The sequence below is a fragment of the Prionailurus bengalensis genome, chromosome E4 (assembly GCF_016509475.1).
Source record: "Prionailurus bengalensis isolate Pbe53 chromosome E4, Fcat_Pben_1.1_paternal_pri, whole genome shotgun sequence".
Taxonomy (NCBI): Eukaryota; Metazoa; Chordata; class Mammalia; order Carnivora; family Felidae; genus Prionailurus; species Prionailurus bengalensis.
Window position 1 is genome coordinate 55,692,480 of NC_057360.1, and position 26,512 is coordinate 55,718,991.

Consider the following 26,512-nt stretch of genomic DNA (forward strand, 5'->3'; position numbering starts at 1 on the left):
ATAGGGAAGGATGGAGAACTGAAGGAATATGAAACGCATGGCATTAGTTCAGGAAGCAGAAAGTTAGATTTGGAAGAGAAGTGCTCCTCGTGGCCGCTTGATGATGAATGTGCAAGAATTTGTCTCTTCCTACTTTGAAACTAACGTTCAGGTTGTTTGTTGTACAGAACCCTGGAATCTACCCAGGAAGAGGATCAGCTGCGGAAGACAAGACAGCCAACGACAGCTTCTTTGCAATACACGGAGCTACGTTTGTCCATGAAAACACCATGAAGAGGACAGTTCCACTGACCATAAAGTGGGTAAACGTATCCTCATCTGAGGTTCTACAACTACTAGAAAATAGTTTGTCAGTATCAAAATAATTTTGTTTTCAGTCTAGAGAATAACATCTTACTGTTAGTCTATGTCTTTTTTCAACAGAAACACGTGACGTAGCCTTGAGTAAACTTACGGCATGCGACATTTATATATTGTCGCATTTATATATTGTAAAATGATTGTCATTGTAGTAATAATTAGTAAGTCTGTCAGGTTTCACAATTACCCTTTCTTTTCAGCAGTCGGAATAATTAAGTTTTAGTCTCAACAAATTTCATGATTATGACACCATTTTGTTGTCCACATTTACTGTATTTTGCATTATGAATCTCTGTTTACTACTGGTCAGTTTGTACCCTTAACCATCTGTCTCATTTCCCCATTCCCTTTTCCCTGGTAACCACCCTTTTATTGTCTGTTTTTATGTGTGGTTTATTATAATTCCACGTACAAGTGATACCATAAAGTGCTTGTCTTTCTCTATCTGACATCTCAATAGGCATAATGTGCTCAAAAGGTCCATCCACGTCGTTCCAAGTAGCAAGACGTACTGCTTTCTCAGGGCAGAATACTATTCTGCTGCATATACAAACCACTTTTTTTTACTCCAATCATGTGTCAACAGACACGTAGTACAATAGCCAAGATGCGAAAACAAGATTAAGAGGACTTAATCCAGTTTTTTTTTTTTCTGTAAAAAATTCTTCTAGGGGCACCTGGGTGGCTCAGTCAGTTAAGCTTCTGACTTCAGCTCAGGTTGGGTTTAAGCCCCGTGTCGGGCTCTCTGCTGACAGCTTGGAGCTTGAAGCCTGCTTCAGACTCTATGTCTCCCTCTCTGTCTGCCCCTCCTCTGTTCATGCTGTATCTCTCTCTCTCTCTCAAAATTAAATTAGCATTAAAAAATTTAAAATATATAAATACATTATAAAGACATTATTTTATCATGTTTTTCTGTTAATACTTGCATAAATCACACTCTGTATTCATACAAAAACAACGCTTTTTCTCTGACAAACTGCACATATAGAAACAAATTTCCAGTTGGACATGAAACTTAAATTTGTGGAGGTGTTCCATGTCTCTTAACACTAAAAAAAAAAAAGTTTTTATCTTCACAAGACAGTGGGAGTTAGGGCAGTGAAGGTGGACAGGACAGAACAAGGCCAGCTACTCTGGGTCACCAGCAATAGTCTCTTCATCGTGAAGACCCCATTAGGGCTTCCTGGGATTCAGCTGCCCCAGAAAATGTTCAGGGCTATGTGGTATCAGATAGTCACAAATCCAGCTCTCATATTCTAGATCTTTTAGGAAGCAGAGCCTGAGGCAAGGATTAAAATGTCAACAATTTATTTCAGAGGTGCAAGCCTAAGATAGTGGGATTGAAGGAAAAGGCACCTCGAGACAAGGAAAGATGGGAAATAGTGTGATGTGATGGGTTACTTCATTGGCCATTGCTTCACAATGAGTTGAAAGACACGTAACAGGTAGGTCGATAGTGTGTCCTTCACTTCACGGGGAAGACATTTCTGGTAGGTGTGCAAGGAGAATCACGCCTCAGAGTCGTCCCTGCAGAAGGCAACAGGGAGACAAATTATGTGCTGAGTTCCCTCTGGTCTCTTGTTTCGCATTAGTCAAGATTCCACCTCTGGGTGTTAATTGTCCTCAAGTTCTAAGTTGCAGCATCTGTCTCTTTGCAGCCTCTCGGGAAGCCAGACCCCGTGCTCCATAACATGGCATTTCAATCAGGTTAAGAAGGGAGGAGGGAGCTTGGCACACATGGAACATGGACTAAGAATGAACGAAGGAAGTGGCAGAGGGACTCTGAGAAATTACACAAGTTTTGTGTTCAAAATACCAACCAAAGGATATTAACAAATGCCCATCTCCTTGCATTTTTCCCTCCTATTTGGATCTCCACGCCAGTGAAATGTCTTGCCTATATTTTTGCCCATTAAATGAATTATTTATATTGTTCTTGTTTCCCTAACTAGATCTTCATGAGCTTCACAGGAATGAAGTCTCATTCATTTCTCCATTTCCAGCACTCAGCAGAGGTCCTGACATATAGCTTTCTTTCAAAAATATCACAAGAGAAGAGTAGATGGGAAAAAAAAAGAAGTGAAGGGTTAGATTGAGTGACTGAAATATTATTTCACTCATCTTTCTTTCTATTAAATGTGCAAAAACAGAGGCACCTGGGTAGCTCAGGCGGTTGAGTGTCCAACTCTTGATTTTGGCTCAGGTCATGATTTCATAGCTCATGAGTTCGAGCCCTACATCGGGCTCTGCGTTGATAGCACGGAACTGCTTAGAATTCTCTCTTTCCCTCTCTCTCTCTCTCTCTGCCCCTCCCCCTCTCACTCTCTCTCTCTCTCTCTCAAAATAAATAAATAAACTTTAAAACATGTGCCAAAACATCAAATCAGTCAGTAGTTACTTAGTATTTTATAAACCAGGGTTCCCAGTGGGGGCAGGAAGTATAGAGGAAAGAGGCTCGAGTATTTGGAAAATTCTCCCTGTGATTATGAGATGACCTCCCTTCTCTTTACCTAGATATGAACCAATGCGACACCCCAACCTACCTCCAAGAGATTTTGACTGACATTCCTGGCAAATAGAATAGCATATCCAAAGGCATGGAAAAGAGAAAGTATAGCATTTTGGGAAAACTTCCAGCAGCTAGGTTTGCCTGGCTCTTTCTCAGTTTTTACTCCTGAACTCTTCATTATGTTCATTAGATTGACCCTGACAGAACCAAGAAAGGTTCTTCTGGATGGCTTATAGATTTTTCTAGCACCTGGAATTTCTTAATACTGCTTGGGTGCATTTCCATTATGAGCCAAGTGAAGAAGGCCAGATATAGTCTCTTCCCCCGCACATAATTTTAGAAAGTAAGCATTCCAAAAAGAAGCTATTAGTACCCTAAATTGGAAATGGGAGTATGAAAACCATAAATGATGAAAATAGAGACTGCTCTGATGCTACATCACAGCCAATCTATGGGGATTTTCTTCCTGACCTAGCCAGCGTTTTCAGCTTTCTTGGGGTTAAACATAGCCCAGAAACACGTTGCTACAAAACAGAATGGAAAACACCGGACCCAGTTTAACGCGATTTCTCCGGACCGGGGTGGGTCACTGTTACCCTGAAATAGCATGTGAGCAGTACAATTTTCTAAGCCCTTCTACCATATTAAATTACCAAAATAAATAGCAGCTATGTTTTATCTGCAGTATCAGCAAGATCATATAACACAATGTAGGCTGGTATCACTTAACAAGCTGGGCTTAAAAAAAAAAATCCATAGTGGAATATTGGAAAGAGTCGGGCGCTAATGCATACCACAGCATGCCTAGCTCATTACCGTATTACGATGAATTAAAGCTTTAGATCTGACTAATTGATTCAGAATCCCTGTGCTCTGCAATGTGATGCCAGCTTTTATAAACCAAATGTAAAGGCTGATTTCTACAGCTTAATGCAGCTAAGAAGCCTGTTCTTGTGGAATGATTATACTCCTCTGGGTTTGACAGAGATGTGTCCAACAGTCTTCTTTCTTTAGAACTTGAAAGGGAGGGAAAGAAGCACAGGTGTTACTTTACAGGTGACCCAAGAGAAAAAAGGAGAGGGAATGTACTATATAAAAGATGAAAATGTTTCATGATTTGATCTTACCACCTGTAGCTTTCAAGCGGAACCAACCCTCAAAACTAGAAATTGTGAACTCACTATTGGGGACACATCTAATTGAGTGAAAAGGTATAGATTAGTTTCATGCAAAATAGTTTTATTACTTTTTTAATGTTTATTTGTATATCTTGCGAAAGAGAGAGAAAGAGAGAATGAGTGGGGGAAGGGCAGAGAGAGGGAGAGAGAGAGAATCCCAAGTAGGCTCCATGCTGTCTCTGTAGAGCCCGACACGGGGCTCAAACTCATGACCCTGTGAGATTATGACCTGAGCTGAAATTAAGAGTTGGATGCTTAATTGACTGAGCCACCTAGGAGTTTCTAGTTTTATCACTTTTAAGGGCATATGTGGCTTCAACTAAATGCCAGCAAAGTGCTCCCAAATTCTAGCAGACTCGCTAACTAGACAATGCCTTTAATTTCTGTTAGTCTATTATTAAACTGTTCACGTTCTTAAAAATTTACTTTAAAGTTTAACAACCCCAGGAATCTTGTTTATAATATAATATAAACATATTCGAAGTTGAACAGATAAAAACCTAAAGAAGAGCATAAGTTTTTGTGCTTGATAAGAGTAAAAAACACAAATCTCAAAACCCAACTGCTACAATATTTTAATTAGATGACATAAAAATGGTACTTTTAAAGATATTTCCATTCTCTTGGACACAGTAGTTAATATAAAAAGTAGTCGATAGGGGCATCTGGGTGGCTCAGTCGGTTAAGTGTCTGACTGTGGCTCAGGTTTGTTAGTTCAAGCCCCATATAGGGCTCTGCCCTGATGATGTGGACCCTGGTGGGGATTCTCCCTCTCTCTCTCTCTCTCTCTCTCTCTTTCTCTCTCTCTCCTCCTTCCCCACTTGCATGCTCTCTCTCTCTCTCTCTCTCTAATGATAAATTAATAAACTTAAAAAATTAAAAAAATAATAGTAGTAGATAGTAATACGTTTATTAAAGAAATTTCTGTGAGCCCAGGCTCACAGGAGCAAGGAATCATGCAGTTTGAAGACACATTCAAAGTCTCTTGTTAACCCAATACAGGAGGACTTTCCTTCTCCAACTTCCCAACAGTGGATTATTTATACCCTTGAACTCCATTAGTGGCAGGAATCTCACTATGTGAGACAATCCATTCCATCTTTGGATAGCGGAGACAGTGAAAAAGTTCTTTCTTCAGATGAGCTAAAGTCTGCCAACCTGTAACTTTCCATCTGCTTGCCCTACTTTTTCCTCTCGGAAAAAATATAAACTAAACATTATTCCTTCACTATATGCTAACTGTTCAAATATTTAAAGGCAGCTATCATATTCCCTTTGCATTTAAAAAAAAAATTTTCCTTTTCATGCAATCTGCTATCAAGCCAAATTTCTCCATTCTCTAGTTACATTATTGAGTTTTGGAGAAACAAATGTAGAAGTGTATGTTTTTAAGTTTCATTTTGTCGGAGGAAATACAAAAAGCTGATAAAAATCTGAGAAAGAATTCTGCCTCACAAATAATGAAAAAAAAGTAAGTCAAAACCGTTGAGATACCACGTGTAACCTATACAAAGATTTTCGAAGATGGAACTGAGAATTTTGGCAAAGGAACTGGGAAACAGGGATCCTCACACTGGTGGGAAAGCACTGGTGGGAAAGTAAATTGCTAGAGCCTTTTTGGAAAACGAATTTGCAGTGTAGGTGACGACAATCACATTTTAGAAGTCATTGTGAAGAACGAATGGTTTGGGCAAACATTTATTTTTAAGAATGTTCATGGTGAGGCGCCTGGGTAGCTCAGTCGGTTAAGCGTCCGACTTTGGCTCAGGTCACGATCTCACGGTTCATGGGTTCGAGCCCCGCTTTGTGCTCCGTGCTGACAACCTGGAGCCTGGAGCCTGCTTTGGATTCTGTGTCTCCCTCTCTCTCTCTGCCCCTCCCTGGCTCATGCTCTGTCTCTTAAAAATAAATAAATGTTAAAAAAATAAAAAAGAAAGTTCATGGCAACAATGTCCAAAAGAACAGAACTGACAACAATCTTATGATAGTTCAATAAATTATGGAATATCTCCTGGGATATTGGAGAATTATACTTCAGAATAATATTTAATGATGTGGTGTTAACCCGAAAAAAAGTAGATTGCCCAACACTATGTGCCAAGTGATCCCTATTCTCTAAAAATTAAAAGTGTATACAAGTTTGTGCCTCTCTATACACACATATATTTACATAAAGTCATAGAGATGGTTATGGGTAACAAATAGAGCAACAAAACTAAGTATTTATACTGAAGTGAAGCCTTCACTTTCATTTAAACGAAGCCCTTTTTGGTTTTATATAATCATTCTATGTCATCGTTGCAGATCATTGTGAATCATTTTTCTGGTACATATTCCATTAGTTTCTTCCACATTCCTTCAGTTTTATGTCATCTTTAAACTTGACAAACAGGCTGCCTTTGCTTCTAGGTAAATCATTCTGTAAAACGTACAATAGGGCAGGCGTCAGGACTGAGTGTGTTTTGTTTTTTACCAGCAGGATTGCATTGTGAAGGCAACGGGTCAAAGCATGCCAGTTTGTGCGCTGCTGTTAAAGATGAAAGTTCATTAATCTAATCATGTGTTTTTTAAATCAAATCCTTATGAAACACCTAGTATATAATCAGGCCTGTGTTAGATATCGGGCTTCTCAAGCATGTATAAGTCAACATCGTGTTCTGCTTTCAGGACACTTAAACCTGGACCGGGGGCTCTTCAGCCACTCATTCAGCCCAAATGGCCCAAGTGGCCCTGTGTCCACCTCCGGCGTCTGTGCTGACCTTTTTCTAGCGTGTCTCCCCAAGTGTGCTCTGAACATGTAGAGTGAATGGTCCTGGGCCCCAGGGTGGCCTAGGAGGATCTCTGTGCAGAGCTTGTGAAGAAAGCTCACAGGGCTTAGACATAAAGTCTGGATGCCCATGTGTCTCCACAGTGTCCCTTGCAGGCGGGAGGGGATGACAGGGTACCCAGACCAGCTCTTCTTTAGTCACGAAATAAGGACCCCAGAGAGATGGACGACTCTTCATTTGAACCCTGTTCTCTGAGTCATCGTGAAGATATGCTTATCAAGGCAGGAGAAGAGAACCACGTTACCTGATACCTTGCTTACTTTATTCATAGCTTTTAAATATTTAGACATAGAGTATGTTAAGCTCTTGCCCTGCACCCTGCAAATGTTAAGGGAAAGCCAATATGTGAGAATTGTATAGAGGTGAAACAGGGCCTGGGGATTGGGAACGGGTGCTGAGGTAGACGGGAGTCTACAGAGTTGCTGGGTTTTGCTCTCGAAGAGGGGGGATGGTGGCCGCTTTCCCTGGGAGGAAAAACATAGGGAAGCCTAAAAATTGAGGAAGTATCAAGGGTTTATGCTTAATATGTTAATTTTTGGTATCTTTGAAAAGTCTAAGAGATGTCAAGTAGAATTCATCAATCTGAAACTCAATATGGTTATAGCCACCAGCAGCTAAAGAGACAGAGGACCAGAATAGCTTTTTGCTTGGTCGACATGAATAGATAAGGGTATGACATGGGAGAAAGACAAAACGGTGCAAAGGGTCAGATCCATATATACTCTGCTGAGTGATATAGGGCTGAATGATAATACGACTAGTCCACGGCAGTGGCCCTGGTAGTTGTGTACGAGCAGTGGGGCTCCTGCGACGCATTCTACAACCATTGGGAGCCTGGTGCTGTTGCTTGTGTATCAGAGTCATGCTACCGGAAGCTGAAGTGTTAGCCTCTCCTTGAGCTGGGATGTCACACAGCCTTAGTGAGTTGCCTTTGCCTCCCTCGCTGTCCTCCCCCTCTTCCTCCTCCTCCTTCTCTCTCTTCTTCTTGTTATAAGGACAATGTACTAGAAGCTGTACACGGGGTATGGGAATTCATTTGAACGGTGCCTTTTTAGAGAACATTTTCTCCCCTCGATTTATATTTTAAAAAGATCAAGGTGGAAGAGGCTACATCATTCTTGTATCAGTGAACAAACTGTTCCAGAGTTTGAGATGGATAAATCTCAGAGCAGATTCCTTCTTCGAAGTCAAATGATGACTTAGTTGCAGGGTCAGGCAACTGAACTTTGGGGCCAAATATATGATTTCTGTCTTTGAATTAGGGTGCAGAAGATTTGGTCCCTTGGTTGTCAGTGGGACAAAAGGGCATGAGACCAGGAGGTTTGAACTCTGTCCTAAATTAGCATGTCGTTCAATTGAACCCAGAAGGATTTGCTATAGTGACTCGAGTTCAAGAGGAGGACACCATCCCAGTGCCTGAGATTACGTATAGAATGAGTAGCCAAGCCAGGGAGAGAACCCACAGCTTCTTTTTTCCCTCTTAGACATCAAAATGAGAACTCCTCATTTTAAAGATAAAAGTAGTCTCTTCCACATCTACAAATGTTCAAGCATATGTACATGTAATATTTATTTATGTCTCCCATGTGGCGATTTAAGTACAAATGATTCTGGAACATATGGAGTACATTTTCTTTTAAAGTAAACAGAGATTGTTAATATTCAGGAAGACCCAATGGCAAAATGTGTGTTGGCTCCTCTCAATCTCAAAGAGTTTGAGGAAGTTACTAACTTCAGGTTACAAAAAAAAATCCACCTTTCCTGTGATAATAGCAGTTTCTGAGCTAACGTGAGTGTGGCCTCTGTTACAAGTAATGTGAAGTTTGTTTTCAAGTTCCCTGAGTGTCACAGCAAGTGATGTGGTGATGTAATCTGTGTTCAAGGTGGTACAGTACTGGGTTTTAGACCAGAAGATGATCCCATTACATGCATAATTAGCAGTCCTTGCTTGGCCCACTTAAATGAATTAGCTCAGGCCATAGACTAGGTTCACACTCAGGTTTGAGCTTATTAGATTTGTTCTAATCTTTGATCGTAGGCTGTGTGCTTAACCTTAATTTTACATATCATAAACTACAACTGGGCCTTATTTATATAATTCACTGCAGTTTAATTAATATTGAAAGGGAGGAAAAAGCTTTCTGTATCCTCTTAATTTAAGTGACTGCGGCTTGTGAATTAAACTGAGAAAAAGAAGATTAACAGAAGAGGCATACACGTTTTATTTGATGTTGATATTTTAATATTTTTATGTGCACAGAACCCTTCAAAGAAAAGAGCTAAATACCCAAAGAGGTGGGTTAGACCTGGGGGCTTAGATGCCATTTTAACAAAGGGGTTTGGGCTTCTAGAGGTGGTTTATTGTGGGAAGGTAAATATACAGGAGGAACGAATGGAAGATAAGGGTTATTTCACTAAAGTTTGCTTGCAGACCTATCCCAGTGCTGACTTTGTCTCCAGCGGAGAGAGTTGTTCTCTTCCTGATTCTGGAGAGGGAAGGGGGAATATCTTCACAAAGGGAAATTCGGTCCGGCTTTTAGGCAAATAGAGGGAGGGAAGAGAGATCTTTCTACATTTCCTGCTTCTTAATTGCCCTCAGTTCAAAACAATCCTTATGCCAATGTATAATATTTGGGGGTGACATATACTGTTTCCTGACAATATCAACCGAGCTTTGGGTAAAGATGCATAAAACATATTTCGTGACTTTGAAGATCCCATTGTCTACTGAGAAAGAAAGACATGCACTCAAATAATCACAATAGTGTATGCAATACTAAAAGCTATGGATTCTAAGTCCAAAGTTAGTTCACAGGAGGGGGTGATGACCTTCTTTTGGAGACGTCCAAGAAGGATCAGGGGAATGATGCTTGAGCAGAATTTGGCAAGCTGGGTAGGTGAGGTGGCCGAGGTTGAGAGAACTTTCAGACAGTGGGGAAAGAATGCTCCAGGCATGGTGGCAAGAAAGGAAAGTGTGCTGGGTATAGTTCAAAATTACAGCAGCCTAAGAAGCAACTGGCTGCGGTCCCCATGTGGCAATGGGGAGTGGTGGAAGGTGAGGCTGGAGGGCAAGAAGGACAGTTGAGTAGGTTACTGACCAGCAGGAGTAGGTCGAGGGAAAGAGGACTGTTGAGTTACACAGACTCCTCTCTAGTGAATCAGAAACATGAGTCCAGATTTTGTGGGGTCTGAAAGTTATAAAATATTAAGGATTCTCCTAAAGAAATACAAAATTACAAAGATGAAATTTGATGTGAAAGTTAACATTTATTTAGAATGGGAAAAGAAATCACCACAAATTAAAATATTTTTTAAAACTGTGAAAAATATTGCAATAAAAAATAAAAAAGAACATGATTAAAATTAATTAACAATTACTCATTTCAATTAATTTTTGGTTACATAATTATTTAGTGCCTCTTTACTTATTGATTTTGTAATACCTTTTTTTTCTACACCAGACAGAGAAAGATGATTCAATCCTACCTCTTTTACGGTTGATCCAAAATTATTTTTAATATCGACGATTTTTTTTTTGCTGAAGTATAATTAACATACAGTGTTATGTTAGTTTCAGGTGCACACTTTAATGCTAACAATTTAATGATTTTTTTTTTCAAACAACTCATTCATAATGTTGCAAGTTTTCAGAAGGTTGTCAAATTTGGGAAAACATTTATCAAGTTTCTTTCAATTTGATCTGTAAGATTTAGAAGACTTTTCCAGAGATAATTTTGGATGCCATCCATTTTAGACCTTATTTCTTCTCTAATACTCCACATACTTGTGTGGGGGCTATCGCATGTGTTTATATTGTGGCCCTGCATCTTTCCATCACAACTTGGGATGGGTCATTTATGTGGCCAGTAGGAGTATTCTTGGAAGCCATTCCTACACTAGCATCACAAGCAAGAATTTAACCATGCATGGAAATGTCTCTGATCCACACAAATATATTCCACCGAGCAAACTAAAGAGATCTCAAACTTAATTTCTTGTATTGATATTTCAGAAATGCCAATGGCTACCTTGCAGTCTCCTGAAATAAGGAAAAGATGGAGTAGATAGAATATCTAAGTTTTGAAAGTTTTAAAAAATATTGTATTTATTTATTTTTGAGAGAGAGAGCACATGAGTAAGGGAGGGGCAGAGAGAGAGAAAGAATCCCGAGCAGGCTTTGCACTGCCCAGCGTGGGGCTCAATCCCACGAACAGTGAGACCATGACCTGATCCGAGATCAAGAGTCGGATGCTTTACTGACTGAACCACCCAGGCACCCTTTAGTTTTGTACATTAAGAAAAAAATTGGCTATATAAAACACTTTGTTGGAGACCTTCACAAGCCTTAAAACTCTCACTCAAATGAGAGTTTAAGCTCGAAGTTTACAAGCTTCATGGAAAACCCTTTCTGTAGTAAGGCATCAGGGACCAATGAGAAGCATAAAACTCTCTATAGAAATAGACACTACACTCAGGGGTGTTCCTCTTAGCTGTCTTTTTCTACTTACTCTTGGGATTCCGGAAGGGTCTATTAAATAGATTCTACTTGTATTGCTTGAAGGGTAAAAACAGAGACCTCTGACCTGGTGAAAGAATTTGCATTTATTTAGAAGCTGCTGGGCAAAAGCAATATTGCTTTCCAGCAACAGAGTATTGTGGAGAAAATGGCTAGCACGTAGGCTTTGGTGAGAATAATGCCTTCAAAATTACTGTTTTCCAACACCAGGCATGGATATCTTTCTATGTATAAGAAGGATATTAAACACGGGCTTTACACCAGCATATCAGGGCATGTTCATTACCTTACTCAAGAATGAGGAAACAGAAAAACAAACATGAGACTTTGAATCTTTTGTGGCATAAGAGAACCAAAGCATTAGCTACTCAGAAAAAATGAAAAGATTTATTTCCTGAGGTATAAGAAATATTTACAGAACATCTTGTTCTCAATGAGAACATTATTTCTATTTGAAGCAGGCTGAGATGAGAATTTTCAAAACAAAAACAACAATCCACTTAAATTCTGTTTTAAAATACTAAAATGAAAATTCAATGTTACAGAAAATGTAAAGAAGGAAATAGACAATAAACTGGGAAACTATCTCAGAATTCAGAAGCAATTAGTATAAAGATACAAATACTGAGAGAACTGTTATCAACTATGAAAGTCAATTCATGGAGACTCAGGTCTCGAAGAAGAAGTATTCTCACTTAGAAATAACGAAACAGGGATGCCTTGGTGGCTCAGTTGGCTGAGCATCTGACTCTTGGTTTTGGCTCAGGTCATAATCTCTTAGTTTCGTGGGTTCGAGCCCTGCCTCGGGCTCTGCGCTGGCAACAGAGATTCTCTCTTTCTCTCTCTCTCTGCCACTCCTCTGCTTGTGCTGTCTCTGTCTCTGTCAAGATAAATAAATAAACGTGAAAGAAAAAAAAAGCCTTTTCAGTTTCTCCTCTTCCCTCCCCCAGAGGGACGTAATTAAGGAGGAAGCTACCTACTTTCAGACTGAAACCAGGTGAGCCTCCGGGGGTCATAGCATTCTTTTAACGTTGTTGGTATCCAATAGTCATTCAAGATCTCCGCCAGGCTTAAAACTAAACCTGATGATGGCCACGTTTATTAGTTTGTGGCAATCATTTCTCAAAGTATACATATATCACAGCATCACCCTGAACACCTTAAATATATACAATTATTTTTATTGGTCAAAAAATAAAATCAGACCTGAGTATGCCCACAAACGTTAAAGCGAGACTGACATGAACCTTTGCCGAAAATGCAAATCCAGCCTAAATTGCCACCCTGTTTTTTAGGTTAAAAAATTCTGGCTGGTTATTTTTTTTTCCAAATTAATTTTGGATCATGAGATTCTATTAGCTGGTTTTTGCTGGCACCACATTGTTGAAGGGATGACAAGAAATAGGGAGCCTTGGAAATTTTGCATGTCTGCCCTAAGAATTCCAGTCCCTTTTTATAACCCCAAAGTCTTAGATCATTTGGATCTGGTTTAGATAAGCCAACTAAAATGAAACCAAATCAGTGAATCTTCTAAGCCTCCCCCAGCCATCCTTCATTAAGGGAAGAGTCATTTTTGCCTTTTATGAAAAGGCAGAGCCAAAAGACCAATCTTCACTGATTTTCTTTTCATCCAAAACTTTTCCCACAATTCTGTGGCCAATTCAAGAGCAGAAGTTTCAATTTTTGTATTGCCGTTTTCAAATACAGGAAAGTTATGTGGGGACATTCCCTATAGCCCTGTTCAACTATGTGCTTCCTTTCGGTTCGAGAGATCCCAGAGAGTTGTAAACATGGGCGTTTGTGAGCCCTTAGGCACCAGCACGTCTGCTACGGAAGATATGCCTAGCCATGTGTGTCTTCGCTGCTGAGGTCTCAGAGAAGACACCTTATCGGGACACTACCAGCGTTAAAAGCCCTTTGTGGTCCTCATCAAAATACTAGCCAGAAGGGTACCTTGGGACCACTGCAAGAGGTTGTAGAAAGGAGAAGGTGTGGGCATATTCTTACCTCTGGCTGTTCAAGCTCTCTCTGCAAAGTCAAAAGAGTGAAGCACATTATAGAAGAGAAAGAATAGTGTTCTGCCTTTGGTGCATACATTCTGCCTTGACTTCTTGGGAAATCTCATCTTTAAGGAGGACCTTTGGCTCCCCACTCATTTCCAATAGGTGGGATCCGAGGCAGAGCAGCCTTGTATTAAATTCCAACCCACAGCAATTACGGAATCATAGAACGTTAGAAGTAGAAGTGGTCTTTGAGATCGTTTAGTCCAGTACCCACATTTTATAGAGACAGAAATATGGCTCAGAGAGATTGGGTGCCGTTCCCATCGTCCCATAGCCAGTTTGAGTCTGAACCGGGATTAGAGCCTAGGTTTTTCCTTGCCTGGCAGCTTCAGATCTGTGCTTGGAGACTGATGGTTTCTTTTGTAAAAATTAGAGAATTTCTGAATTGCAATGAAGTCATTACTTTTTATTCCTTATGTTATTACATTGCAACTTTTAGTCTAAACCGTCAAGAAAAACTGGCTTAAAAGTCTCTAATGTTCTCAGTGATGATTGCGAAGGATTGAATACAGTTTGGCTAAACTCAAAAAAAGGGTCCTGGATTGTGAGAGCCCACGACACTCTAGAACATATATCATCATGGGTTCCTTGAGACGATGACCTCAAGAGCCTAACACAGTACCTATATAGAAGGTAATTGACAAATATCTTTTCAATAAATTCTTCCCCCACCTATCCCGCATGTCCAATTTGGTAGCTTAAGTGATATTGTCCTCCTAGCAGTGACTCATGTTCACGAAGTTTCTTTAGTCAACTCTTCTGTTTCACACCAGTCTTCAACTGGATGCTCCCTACCCATGTTCTATGACTTTATATCTGTCCCATTGGCTTGGTCAGTGTGTCCATTGTGTGTATTGCTCTGTTTTGTTAAATCATTTGTTGAATCACGATATATACACAGAATGATGCTCATAAGTGCAAAAGTGTCCTGAATTTTCTCAAAATGAACAATGTCTGCTTTTTAATGAAAAATAAAAAATAATAATAGATCATGCCAGTGAAAAATTTATAACGTCTTAAAAAGGAAACACGTACATTAAAAAATTTGTTTGGGGCACTGAAGCGGTCCAGTTAGTTAAGCGACGGACTCTTGATTTTGTCTCAGGTGGTAATTACATAGTTCATCAGTTCAAGCCCCACACTGGGCCCCGTGCTAACAGTGTGGAGCCTGCTTAGGATTCTCTCTCTCCTTTTCTCCTTTACCCCTCCCCTGCTCTCTCTCTCTTTCTCAAAATAAAATAAATAAACTTAAAAAAAAATTTATTCTTCAAAGAACATGTGCTAAGTGAATGGGCCAGGTGGTATTTGTTGAAAGAGTTCAGAGGGGAGAGAGGACTGAACTGGAGTCTTCTGGGAAGATTTTGTGGAAAACCAAATGAATGTAGGCTAGGACTTAGGGAATGGCCATGACTTGGAAAAGGAGAAGGAGAAAGACAGTTTTGGTTGGAGGGAAAGAATGATCAAGTGTCTCCATGTTCAGGGTGCCTGGGTGGGTCAGTCAGTTAAGCATCTGACTTGGGCTCGTCATGATCTCACAGTTCATGAGTTTGAGCCCCACATCGGGCTTTGTGCTGACAGCTCAGAGCCTGGAGCCTGCTTCAGATTCTCTCTCCCTCTCTCTCTGCCCCTCTTCCACTTGCTCTCTCTCTCTCTCTCTCTCTCAAAAATAAATAAACATTAAAAAAAAAAAGTGTTACCACGTTCAATGTAAGGCCAGTAGGTGAACAGGAACAGTGAATGGAACTATGTGAGATGAGGGGACCGATGTTATATATTACAAAAATTCTGTTTGAAAAGGCAGGGCCTTATTCTTTATACTCTTCTGTATACGGATTACACCAAAGGGGTGAATTCTTTTTCTAACTGGATGGGAGTGAGGTAAGAGGAAAGGCTGCTGGGGATGTGCAGACTGCTGTATGGTCAATGGCAATGATACATCCCGAAGATGTTCAGTGCTCACACCTGCATGTCAGCCCTGATGGGGCCTGACCTAGAGTGACAGCATCAGGAATGATGTGTGAGATACTGTAAAATAATTGAAGTGTTGTTGAACATAATTTAATTGGTAGTAAAGAATGAAAGGCCAATCATGATTTAATATGTCATTCCTCTAATAACATTTTAGGCTGAACACTTGATGTTGTAATTCCAAAAACTAACTTGTGACTTTTTACTATGAGACTGGCCCAATAAGGTGGGATATTTTTGGTCAAAGGCTTTTTTGATGAGCCTTGAGAAACAACAACTCCATACTTCTTTCATTTGTGAGCCTGACCCCATGTGGAGGTATGGGCTAGGCAAATAAATAACAAGAATAAGAACGTCTTTATTCCTCTCACGTTCCCTTGACTTTGTCCTTTGTACCATGGCAAACTGGAAGGGGACATTGAAGCATTAATACGGTTGTGTGGGGCACTCACAGTGGCCCCGGAGGAACAATTTTCAATCTGCTGCACTGTTATGCTAAGAAAGTTTGCAACCCAGATCATTTGACTCACTCCCCCTCTAGGAAGAATCACCAGTGTCAAGTTGCTCAATGAATATTCACTAAATCTAAATAAATATGAGAATTTTACAAATTCTCCACAAAGATTTACGGGGTACGTCTCATGGGGTTACCACTCTGGAGTGTCTTCCTGGCATATAGGTTGGCACTCAATAAACGTTTCTTGGATGAAGAATTAATGAATTGGTGAAAGCTAGTCTTTTAGGAGGCTAATGTGCTGCATTTGAGAGGAAGGAGGTCATGGGCAGTGAGAACACATGAACTTTTGTTGTGATCCAGACCTTTGATTGTGAAGACTTAAATGCCAATGCAACGGAAAGGTTAGGGTGTGATATTTTATGGGGAAAGTCAGGGGTGCATCGTGGCTGGTGGGCTACAGGGAAAGTATTAAGATGAAGAGAGGAAATGAATCAAAGGCGGTTGGGTATTTGAATCTGAGTAGAAGTAGTCAAGTTGTGGGGAGTGAGCAGGGGTAACACCATTTGATTGGGGTTGTCGTAGATGCCTTTGCACAGAGGCATCATCTAAGTAGAATCCTCCAGCTGGTGCCTGAGCCGCAGACCTGAGCTAAGAGTGTCTTCAATGGAAGTACACATGTTAGCCATTAAGTTAGACTGACATGTTACAATGCAAAATCGACCATGTTAGGCTTTAAAAAAAAATCTTTTCACCATAACCCAATCGTCAAAATTGTTTTGCAAAACTGGCACATTTTATATAAATTCAGAAGGCATCCAATATGACAGCTACAACAACAAATGCAATTTGAACTGCATTTATGGTGTCCAAATCAACACGACGCTGTATCAAAGCATTTCTCCATCTTCTTTCATTACCATCCCCTTGGGAGCCTTGTTGGACAACTTGAGAGTGATGGTATTTAAAGACAACAAAAAAAAGAGGAGTTCACTGGCAGAAGAGTGTCAAGAACGGAACCCTAAGGACCACACTGAGAAGGAGGGTAGGGAGGGGTGGAAACCGACACAGGCTGAATGCGTGTAAAGGATTTTGAGTCCGCAGATTTGCAAGTCACTGAGTCAGGGAAAGCGACAGTTTTAATAACGAGGTAATAAGAGTTGTCAGGTACTAAAGAAAGGTAGGAGAGGAAAAAAAAAATCAAGAGAAGACTATTGGATTAAAACTTTTCAAACTGGACTTACAATTTACGCCTGTGGCCATGCCTGTGTGACCTGTTGATGACTAGTTAAGTCAGTTTTACGAATTAAGTGGAAATAATTGCCTGCCCCGAGCTATTTGGAGCTATGCATACATTTAAAAATAAAGCTGTTTGGTTTGTAGCTTTCAATAAACCATTTGCACTGGGTATCACAAGAAGAATTCAGATATACAGTGCCTTTCTTAGTAGTGAAGGCTGTTCATTGTTGGCATCAGGGAAAACACAGTCCATCTAAGGTCGAGACATATTTTCAGCAGGAACTGGCAGCCATTGGGTGGCTAACAAAGAATTTTCAGTGTAAGGACCAAGGGGGTGGTCAGTGGGCTCCAATGTTCAGGTAGCCAATGTGCTCAGCGTTGCGGTTGAACAGGCACGAAGACACATCACTAACCACATAGGGAAGATTTTCAGACCACTGCTGTGTGGGATTTTGTTTATGGGTCAATTTTGCAAACAGCTTCCCTCAGACCAAGTATCCAAGGAGCTTAAGGTTGGAGGTAATTAGGTAGATGGTGGGTCTGCATACACATTGAGTTTCAGACTTGACAGAGTGTGAGAGATCACCTAGCCCAGCCCCCCAGCCTATGGTCTGTTCTGCTTTGTAGTATCACGGACAGATACTCAACCAGTTTCTTGACTGCTTCCAGCAAAGGGGCATTCACCATGCTATGCAGAAGCAGTTTTTGAAATTAGTGATCTGTACCTTTGAACTGTTAACTTCCCGGAACTGACACTGGAATAGTGCCTATTAACCACTATTCTTAGCACTTTATATCTATATATTAACTCACTTAACTGTCTCTTTAACCTCATGGATAATATGGTCATTTGACAAAATAAATGCTAATAATCTCCATCTTTTTTTAGTTGAGGGAATTAAGGCATGGAATGGTTATGTAATCTTCCTGAGGTCAAAGGGTTCTAATCAGTGTCTGAGCTCATGGTTTGCTTTAATGTTTAATCCTTCTCACTAGTAACTCATATATTCGAAGATAGTTACTGGGGTTCCCCTAAGCTAAGTTCCCCTAAGGCTAACTGCTTCTGGTTAATGTAACCATCTTTCTCATGCCATAGTTGTGATCTTCTAGTAAAGCATAATTTAGTCTGTCATTGTCTGTCTTAAAACTAGTGCCCAGGGAGTGCCTGGATGGTTCAGTCAGTTAAGTGTCTGATTCTTGATTAAGATTCTCCATCTCTCTCTCTCTCTCTCTCTCTTGCTCTCTCTTGCTCTCCCCCTCTGCACCTCTCCCCTGCTCACACTGTCTCTTTCTCAAAAAATAAAATAAAATAAGATAAAATAAAATAAAATAAAAAAAAAGTGCCCATAACTGAGTACAGATTCAGCTAGGGTCTGAATAATGCACGGAATTGTGTGGAATCATTCAATGGTTAGGCTCTAAAATCAGCATGCAAGAGGAAAATTGAGTACGGTCAAAATTATCCTGGAGAAAGCCCTTAACTAACTCATAATAGAGAGTACATAGGATATTGTGTGTATAATCCTGTACAGAAATTCTTCTGTTCATTAAAGTTTTAGAACCAGTGTGGTCAACGAAAGAAGGAACAAAAGGAAAGCTGATATGCAGATGGCTGGTCATTAAAAACTTTCTGCTTTTAAGGTAATGATCAAATTGCTAGTGTTGAATGAAGGATGGGTGGAAAATAGTTCATTGATCCTGTTTACTTGCAGTATTCATTTTGAGTAAATATTAGCTCTATAACTTCACATATGTTAATATATTTATGTTTCACTGAGGATTAAACAAGAAAAGAAAGAAGGATTGGGTCTAAAATCAGTTTGTAAGTTTAATGTAATATAACAGCAGGCTTGACATCCAGAAGGCATCCTCAGCAGTGGGATATCACCCCCAAGGGGCACAAATTGGTTCTTGGAGAGGAAATGATACTCTTTCTATGTATAAAGCCCAGGCACGCACACAAAACATAGAGAGATAAACACCACATCTCTCAAGTTAAAGTTTCATGGGACAGATGACAATTATGAAAAGATATCTAACAGGCTCCTTAGGGGGTGATAATGGAAAGATCAAGAAACACTTTTGCTAGAGCATTGCTCTTGATTGGACACTATGAATGCAGTTCAACATTGCATTTGTTATTTTAGCTCCCATAGTCCATGCATTTATTTAAATAAAACTCACCAGTTTTACAAATGAAATTTGATTATTGAGTTACACTGAAGACAAAAATCTTGTCTACTGGAGTGGCTAAGTTTGCATTGTGACATGTTGACTGATCTCAGCGACTGACATTTGTACTTCAGTTGATTGATGAATTGAAGACACTTTTTGAAGACAAAGTAGGTGAGTTTTCTCAGCAAATGTGGGCCTTTCAGCTCATACACTATTCTCTGTACTCTGTATAGACCTGTACAGGCAGATGAATTCAGTTGCTTTTGATTTCTGATTTCTGAGTCTGTGTTATGCTGCCTTGAGAAAAAAACCTAAATCCCATGACATGACTCACTCCAGCAGAAGTTCTCTCAAATATATCTCCAACCCATCATCATCATCATTATCACCAGAAAATAAGCTCAAAACTCACACCCTATTGAGAGAAAAGCAGTTGCATCAGTGTGCTTGTTTGCAAAGGATGGAACATATGGCTTTTGCAGGTATTTTTTGCGATAATATATTGATTCCCTTCTCCTTGTTACTGAACAACGAGCATTGAATTCCTTTTTGGGGAAGAAACTATCTAGGTAATGCAAAATACCATTTAGCTGTGAAATAATATACCCCAGGAAGGGTCTAGAAGGAGAGGCAGATGTGAAAGCTAAATTGTTCTGCACAAGAAAATATGATGCATTTGCCCTGGAGAAAGGGGACAGGGGGAAGGACAAGGTAGGTTGAGATAGCTCTTGTGGCTACACCCTAAAGAAAGAAGGGGTAACTGGATAAAATGGCCAGGTCCTGAGTTTTAAAGAACCTCAGTGCCTGTCTCCCAAGGCTCTGTAGTGAATTACAATCCCTCTTCCATTATCTATCATTTCAGTGTATTATTTTAAAATGAAAAGCATTTCAAGTAATTATACAGAAACTCATGTGTGCACTAAGACAGAACAGGTGTTGATATTTTACATATTTGCTTCAGATCTATTTTTATTTTTTTATTATTTTATTTTTATTTTTTTTTATTGTTTTTGGGAGAGAGAGAGAGAGAGCAGGGGAGGGGCAGAGAGAGACGGAAACACAGAATCTGAAGCAGGCTCCAGGCTCTGAGCTGTCAGCACAGAGCCCCACGCGGGGCTCAAACTTGTGAACTGTGAGATCATGACCTGAGCCTAAGTCCGACACTTAACCGACCGAGCCACCCAGGCCCCCTTATTTTTATTCTTTAATAAGCCTTACAAATAATAACTAAAATTCTATCTCTATCCTTTCTCTTTGTTTCTCTTCCAGAGGTAACCAGTTTCCTAAAATTGGTGGGTCATCATCAGGATTTCTGGTTAAGCATATATTTATTATATCCTTGCATATATACATATATATTCATTAGCAGTATTCACTATTTCTGCTGTCTTTACACTTTTTACATAAATGGTATCAAGCTGAATGTTTGCTATCAGAACTTTTACGAAGCATATTTCACTGAACATTATGTTGGGTTGAAGCCATGTTAAAACACATAGTCCCAGTTAATTTAATTCACGTTACTGTAGTGTTTCATTGTATGCATTCATCTAACTGCATTTATTTATCCCTCTGTTGAAAAAAGTGGAACTGGTTCCTTTTGTTTGTTTGTTTTTGCCTCCCAGCCTCCATAATTGGAATTGAAGAGGGCCCCCCCTGAGCACCCACATTTCTCTATCCCACCACACTGACAGTTTTGGCTTCACTATCTGCCTGAATTCTGCCAGGAACAGGTCATTCCTCCTTCATGTCTGTTTATGTAGTCAGTCACCAGGGTAAGACCCAGACTCCAGGTGTCCCTCCAATTCTATACTCTAACTGCCATAAGGCCATCTCCTGCACCTCCTCAACCCTGAGCCTCCTTTCCCGTGCCCTCTGCAACCCACTGCCCGTAATTTGGCAACCCCCGTATTTTCCTGAGTTTTCAAGCATACTCAACCTTTTCTTCAGATTTGTATTTTATCTTTCTGTTCCAATGAGACCTAGGCTCTCCCTGGGGACACTGCCTCCCTGGGCATCCTTTCAAATGGTGGCTATTCTTCCTACTCATCCCGGAAGTGGGGTGGTTGTCCTGTTTCTCATTGTGGTTTCCAGACCACTCACTGTTTCTCTTCCTTAAAATCTTACAACTTCGAGTCTGTCATCAGACCCCCCCCACCACACTCTGCCCTCCTTGTTAACAGTTATTCAACACCTGGGTTTCTCCTCATTTCGCCAAGATGTTTTGCTCCTGACTGAATGCTTCTCAAGCTTCCATGGACACATGCGTGTCTAGGAGGATATGGCTAAATTGTGGATTCTGATTCTGGATTTCTGAGATGGAGCCTGAGCTTCTGAATGACCAACAAGAACCCAGGTGATGTGGTTGCTTCCAGGCTACCGTTTGAGTAGTGAAGTCTTAGATGACTATCGCTCTCTGCAACGTACGGTACCATTATCAGCCTTCTGCAGGATTTCAGTCACCACACAGATGATCCTTCCAACACGCTTTTTTTTTTTTTGAGATTATTAACCTCTCTTCTAACAATGTTGTCCCTATCTCAGCCACTCCCTCTGAAGCTGGCCACACTTCCCCCATCTCGATTTTCAGCACCGGGTTCTCAGACGGTCACCTCTTACGTCTGCTGCCTGCTTCCTCCGATCCCCAAACACAAGCAATTCTCAAACTTTACGGATGCGCTCAAACCCATTGTTTTCTACTCCTTTTTCATTGTCCCTCATTCTGCTCATGTTCATACTTTCAACCTTCCCCAGCTTAGATTCCATGGAAGTGGAGGCCAATCACTTTCTTGCATACATGACCAGCTTCCTCGCCCCACTTTCTCTTCATCACACTCAGTAAAAACCTCAAGTCTGGCTCATTACAATGCTCTGCCTCTTGCACACTTGCACTGACAACGCCGTTAGGTAGGCCTGAGTAAAATGGCGCAGCTCACGCGAAATCTGTTCATCTTCAGTCGAACTGGAACGCCATTTGGCAGTCATACTATACTTCCCTGTTCTATTTTGCCTCTTGCACTCTTCTCGATCACAATTTTGTGCTTTCTCTGTCTTCAGATCTCCAGTGCCCCTTCCCTACTCCTCACGCTTGGGCCTCACTTACTGTTTCATGGGGGAAAACAAGAATAATCAGAAGAGACCTTTGGCAGGCTCCTATCCTCACATATACCCACTATCCCTCCCTAGACCTCTATCCCCCTGACCTGCTTGAGGCCACTGACGTAGCATTTCTCCTCCTTTCCTGTAGCGTTTCCCCCTCTTTAGGGGGAGAAACCAGTGCAGCAGCAGAGAACATGCTTTTTCTTCCATCTTAAGAAATAAAAACCTCATCTCCTTTAGTCCCGGGTCTCTCCTCAGTTCAAGGCAAACTCCTCAAAACATGTCTCCGTGCTATGGTTTCCAACTGCTCTTTCCCCACTCTCTCTTAAACCCACTACAGTTGGACTGCGGTGCCCGTGACATCTCTAAATCTGCTTTTGTCTTGTTTTCGGTTTGCCTGCTTATTGTTATACAGCCAACAGTAAATCTCTTACTGCCTGCAAACGAAAATGCTTAAAAAAAAAGAAAAGCGTAGTCGCACAGAACGCACAAACTAATACCTAAATGTGAATGGGGCAGATAAAAGAAATACAATAATCAACTACAAGCCCTCTCCCCAAGTGTGGGTTTAGCCTTGACTGCCAGTTGCTGACCATATGGGAAGCGGGTAACGGCTCTGCACTTAGACCCGGCCAGGTCAGTGCCTCGCTGACTGACCACCTAACAGATCAGCCGATTCACTGATGCTTATATATGCTTTTTCAGTCAGGAAGTTATTCATTGTCTCCACAGTCTGCGTTTGTTTCCTTGCCTTTTCCTTTTTCCCTCTTTGTCTCATCTACTCTTCAGTTTGTGGGTGTTGTATGGGGCTTTCCGTTTCCTCAGGAGGCTTCAGTGTCCATTAGAAAGCTCTTTTCATGGAGCTTTGCTGCCCTCACTACAACTCTGATCAACTACCTATTTTACTGTCCCATTTTCTTTATCTTCTGTTTACTACATCCTCCTTTTCAGTGAGTCATCTTGCCTATTTTTCCTCCCTGTGGTTGCTTTTTCTTAAAATAGGGAGATTTTTAAAAAGCATGTCATCACGGGGCGCCTGGGTGGTTTAGTGGGTTAAACATCCAACTCTTGATTTCGGCTCAGGTCATGATCCCAGGGTCGTGGGATCGAGCCCCATATTGGACTCGGCACTGACAGTGCAGAGCCTGCTTGGGATTCTCTCTCCCCGCCTCTCTCTGCCCCTCCCCTGCTCACTCTCTCTCCCAAGATAAATAAATAAACACTAAAAGAAAAAGTATGTCATCACTATTTGAGTAAACCAGAAACTAAGTTTATTTTACATGTAGTCTGACCATTTAACAGCATTGTGATTTTCTGCTTTTGGTTTTCACTTTTCTACTCTGCACACTTGATTTTATTTTTGCTGCTTTCCTCCATCTTTGGGTCTAATTTATGTTTCTTCTTTCCCGGTGGACCATGCTGTATCTTCGGACATGGCTTTGAAAACCTTCACTGGAAACCACATGCTGGTACAAGGGGTAGTTACAGAGCACTCAGGTTAGGTGACTAACTTTAGAACGTGAGCAAATGTTTGTTTTTCCATCAAGAATTCTATTGATTTGAAAAAAAATAACTAGTTTTCAGGGATAGAGCCATCAAGGTGATTACCCTTCCATGAGGAAAATGGTCTTGTGTTGGTATGGCTTTCTGGGCCAGTTTTATTTGGTGCCAAGGAACTGATGCTTGGAGCTAAAGACACAGGAAGGATTTTTATTTTTATTTTTTTTAATTTTTTTTTCAATGTTTATTTATTTTTGGGACAGAGAGAGGCAGAGCATGAACGGGGGAGGGTCAGAGAGAGAGGGAGACACAGAATCGGAAACAGGCTCCAGGCTCTGAGCCATCAGCCCAGAGCCCGACGCGGGGCTCGAACTCACGGACTGCAAGATCGTGACCTGGCTGAAGTCGGACGCTTAACCGACTGCGCCACCCAGGCGCCCCCACAGGAAGGATTTTTAAATGCATTATGGAACAATTCTCTTTTTATTTTTTTCAGAGAGAGAGAGAGAGAGAGAGAGAGAGAGAGAGAGACAGAGCATGGGCACGTCTGTGCACACATGTGAGCAGGGGAGGGGCAGAGGGAGCAGGAGAGGGAGAATCTTAAGCAGGCTCCACGGCCAGTGCCATCTCATGACTGCGAGACCATGACCTGAGCGGAAAACAAGAGTCAGACACTCAATGGATCGAGCCACCCAGGCGCCCCGGAACCATTCTTTACATGCGTGTTTTCTGTATATGTGGGACAAATACGTGTTTGCTAGAAAATCATCATCACCGAACATTTATTTACTTAGCACTTTCATTTATTGCGCGCCATGGACATGGAAATAATTTTGAATAGCTTACATGCTATACCTGATCATTTTTTTAAGGCAACATCTACTTCCATTGTATGTAATGATTTTTAATCGAAAGGGATGTTACCGAAAGCAGAGCTAATTTAGTAACTGTGCTTCTGTGTCTTAGGCTTTTTGCCATGCGGCTCATGCAAGTCTCTCTGGAGCTCTGTGATTTGGAAAACTCTGTTCAAGGCAGGCTGTGTCCTGTGCTTCTACAACAGTTGGATTTCCTTCTTTGCTTGCTGTGGAGTCTCTGCAAGTCTTCAGATGTCCAGCACTTGGCACCTGTAAGGCTACAAGGAGGCAACAGATAAAAATATTCTTTTGCGTTAGCTCCGCGAAATACAGCGTTAAGGTTTTGTCAGCACTGCTCGGCTGCCTATGGGACTGAAACCCGTGCCTTTGCTTGTGATCACTTACTATATATACAGAAGCGTTTGTGTACAACAGTCCCAGATGGTGAAGTAAGAACGTTCCTGTGGGCAGTGCTCCGCGAAAGAGGAGACGAACGGCACCAAGGACAGACCCGAGGGGCTGACCACTGCTGACAGGGCAGGATAGGGTCATAGTCAAGAGATCACAGGAGACTCATATGGATCTAAGTCTGGGTCGTCTCTGAGTGTGCATGGGCTTCGGTCACATGTTGGCTCACAGCCAATTGACATCACTTTGGATTATTTCCTCTGGGCCTGAGCTGAAGGGAATAAGGGAGCTGGGTTTTTGACACTGAATCCATGAATAATCGGGGGCAACATTCTGGCAAAACATACATCTGTGAAATCTCTTTTTGGTCTTATAACAAGCAATGGAATAAAATACACACTTCTATAGTCACTTTATCCTTAATGTTTTAAAGCTACTATCTGACCAGATCAATTTGTCGTTTAGAAATAAGTTGTATATGTATATGTATGTAAACAGAGGTGCAAAATTAACAAAGAACTGATTTCCTGGATAGAAACTGTTTCATCACTTGAAGATATCTGGAGAAAAAAGAGAAGTAACCAAATCATTAGCTGTTAAATGTGAAGATTAGTTCTAGGGCCACTGAAATCTAAGCAGTGCAGGTCAACCAACCAAAGAAAATTCCCCAAATGTCCTCATATGAATGACACAGATTTCTTTTTTCTTTCCAGTCATTTTTTTAAAGTTGTTTTATTTATTTTGAGAGAGAGAGAAAGCATGCAAGTGGGGAAGGGGCAGAGAGCGAGTAAAAGAGAAAAAATCCCAAGCAGGCTCCACACGGTCAGTGCAGAGCCCAACGCGGGGCTGGAACTCACCAACCACGCGATCATGACCTCAGCCGAAACCAAGAGTCAGATGCTTAACCGTCTGAGCCACCCAGGTGCCCCAAATGAGGCAGATTTCTATTCTATTACTCCTTAGGCAGAAAAGTCAAAGGGAAAATGCTGTGTTTCAGACGCTTCAAAGTATTCAACCAAATACTTTGAATATCTGCTATGTGCAAAATAATGTACTAACACTAGGTTCTCCTATAGTCTTTTCCCTGGAATCAAAAATCATGAAGAGGTCATCAGCACCGGGAAGAACATATGCTGTTAACACCAGAGCAAAATACCAGCAAGTGAAAATCATTATGATATGAGAACGGTATATTTAGTTGGTATAGTGGAGAAAAAAATAAGTGATATATGGAAGTTAACGCAAGGTAGTGACTAAGATCATCTAGAATCAACCAGATTTAAATCCCCATCCTGCCACTGACCTGCTGTTTGACATTAGACAATTCATCTGTTCTTTTCTGCTTCGCTTTGCATATCTGT

At 40.9% G+C, this 26,512-nt stretch overlaps 1 long non-coding RNA gene across 1 annotated transcript; it reads left to right on the forward strand.

Moving 5' to 3' along the window:
- LOC122475991 lies at positions 1-25,558 on the forward strand. The gene is made up of 2 exons (XR_006295356.1): positions 1-298; positions 24,856-25,558. It is a non-coding gene; the product is annotated as an uncharacterized LOC122475991 (long non-coding RNA).
- Positions 25,559-26,512: the final 954 nt, after the last annotated feature.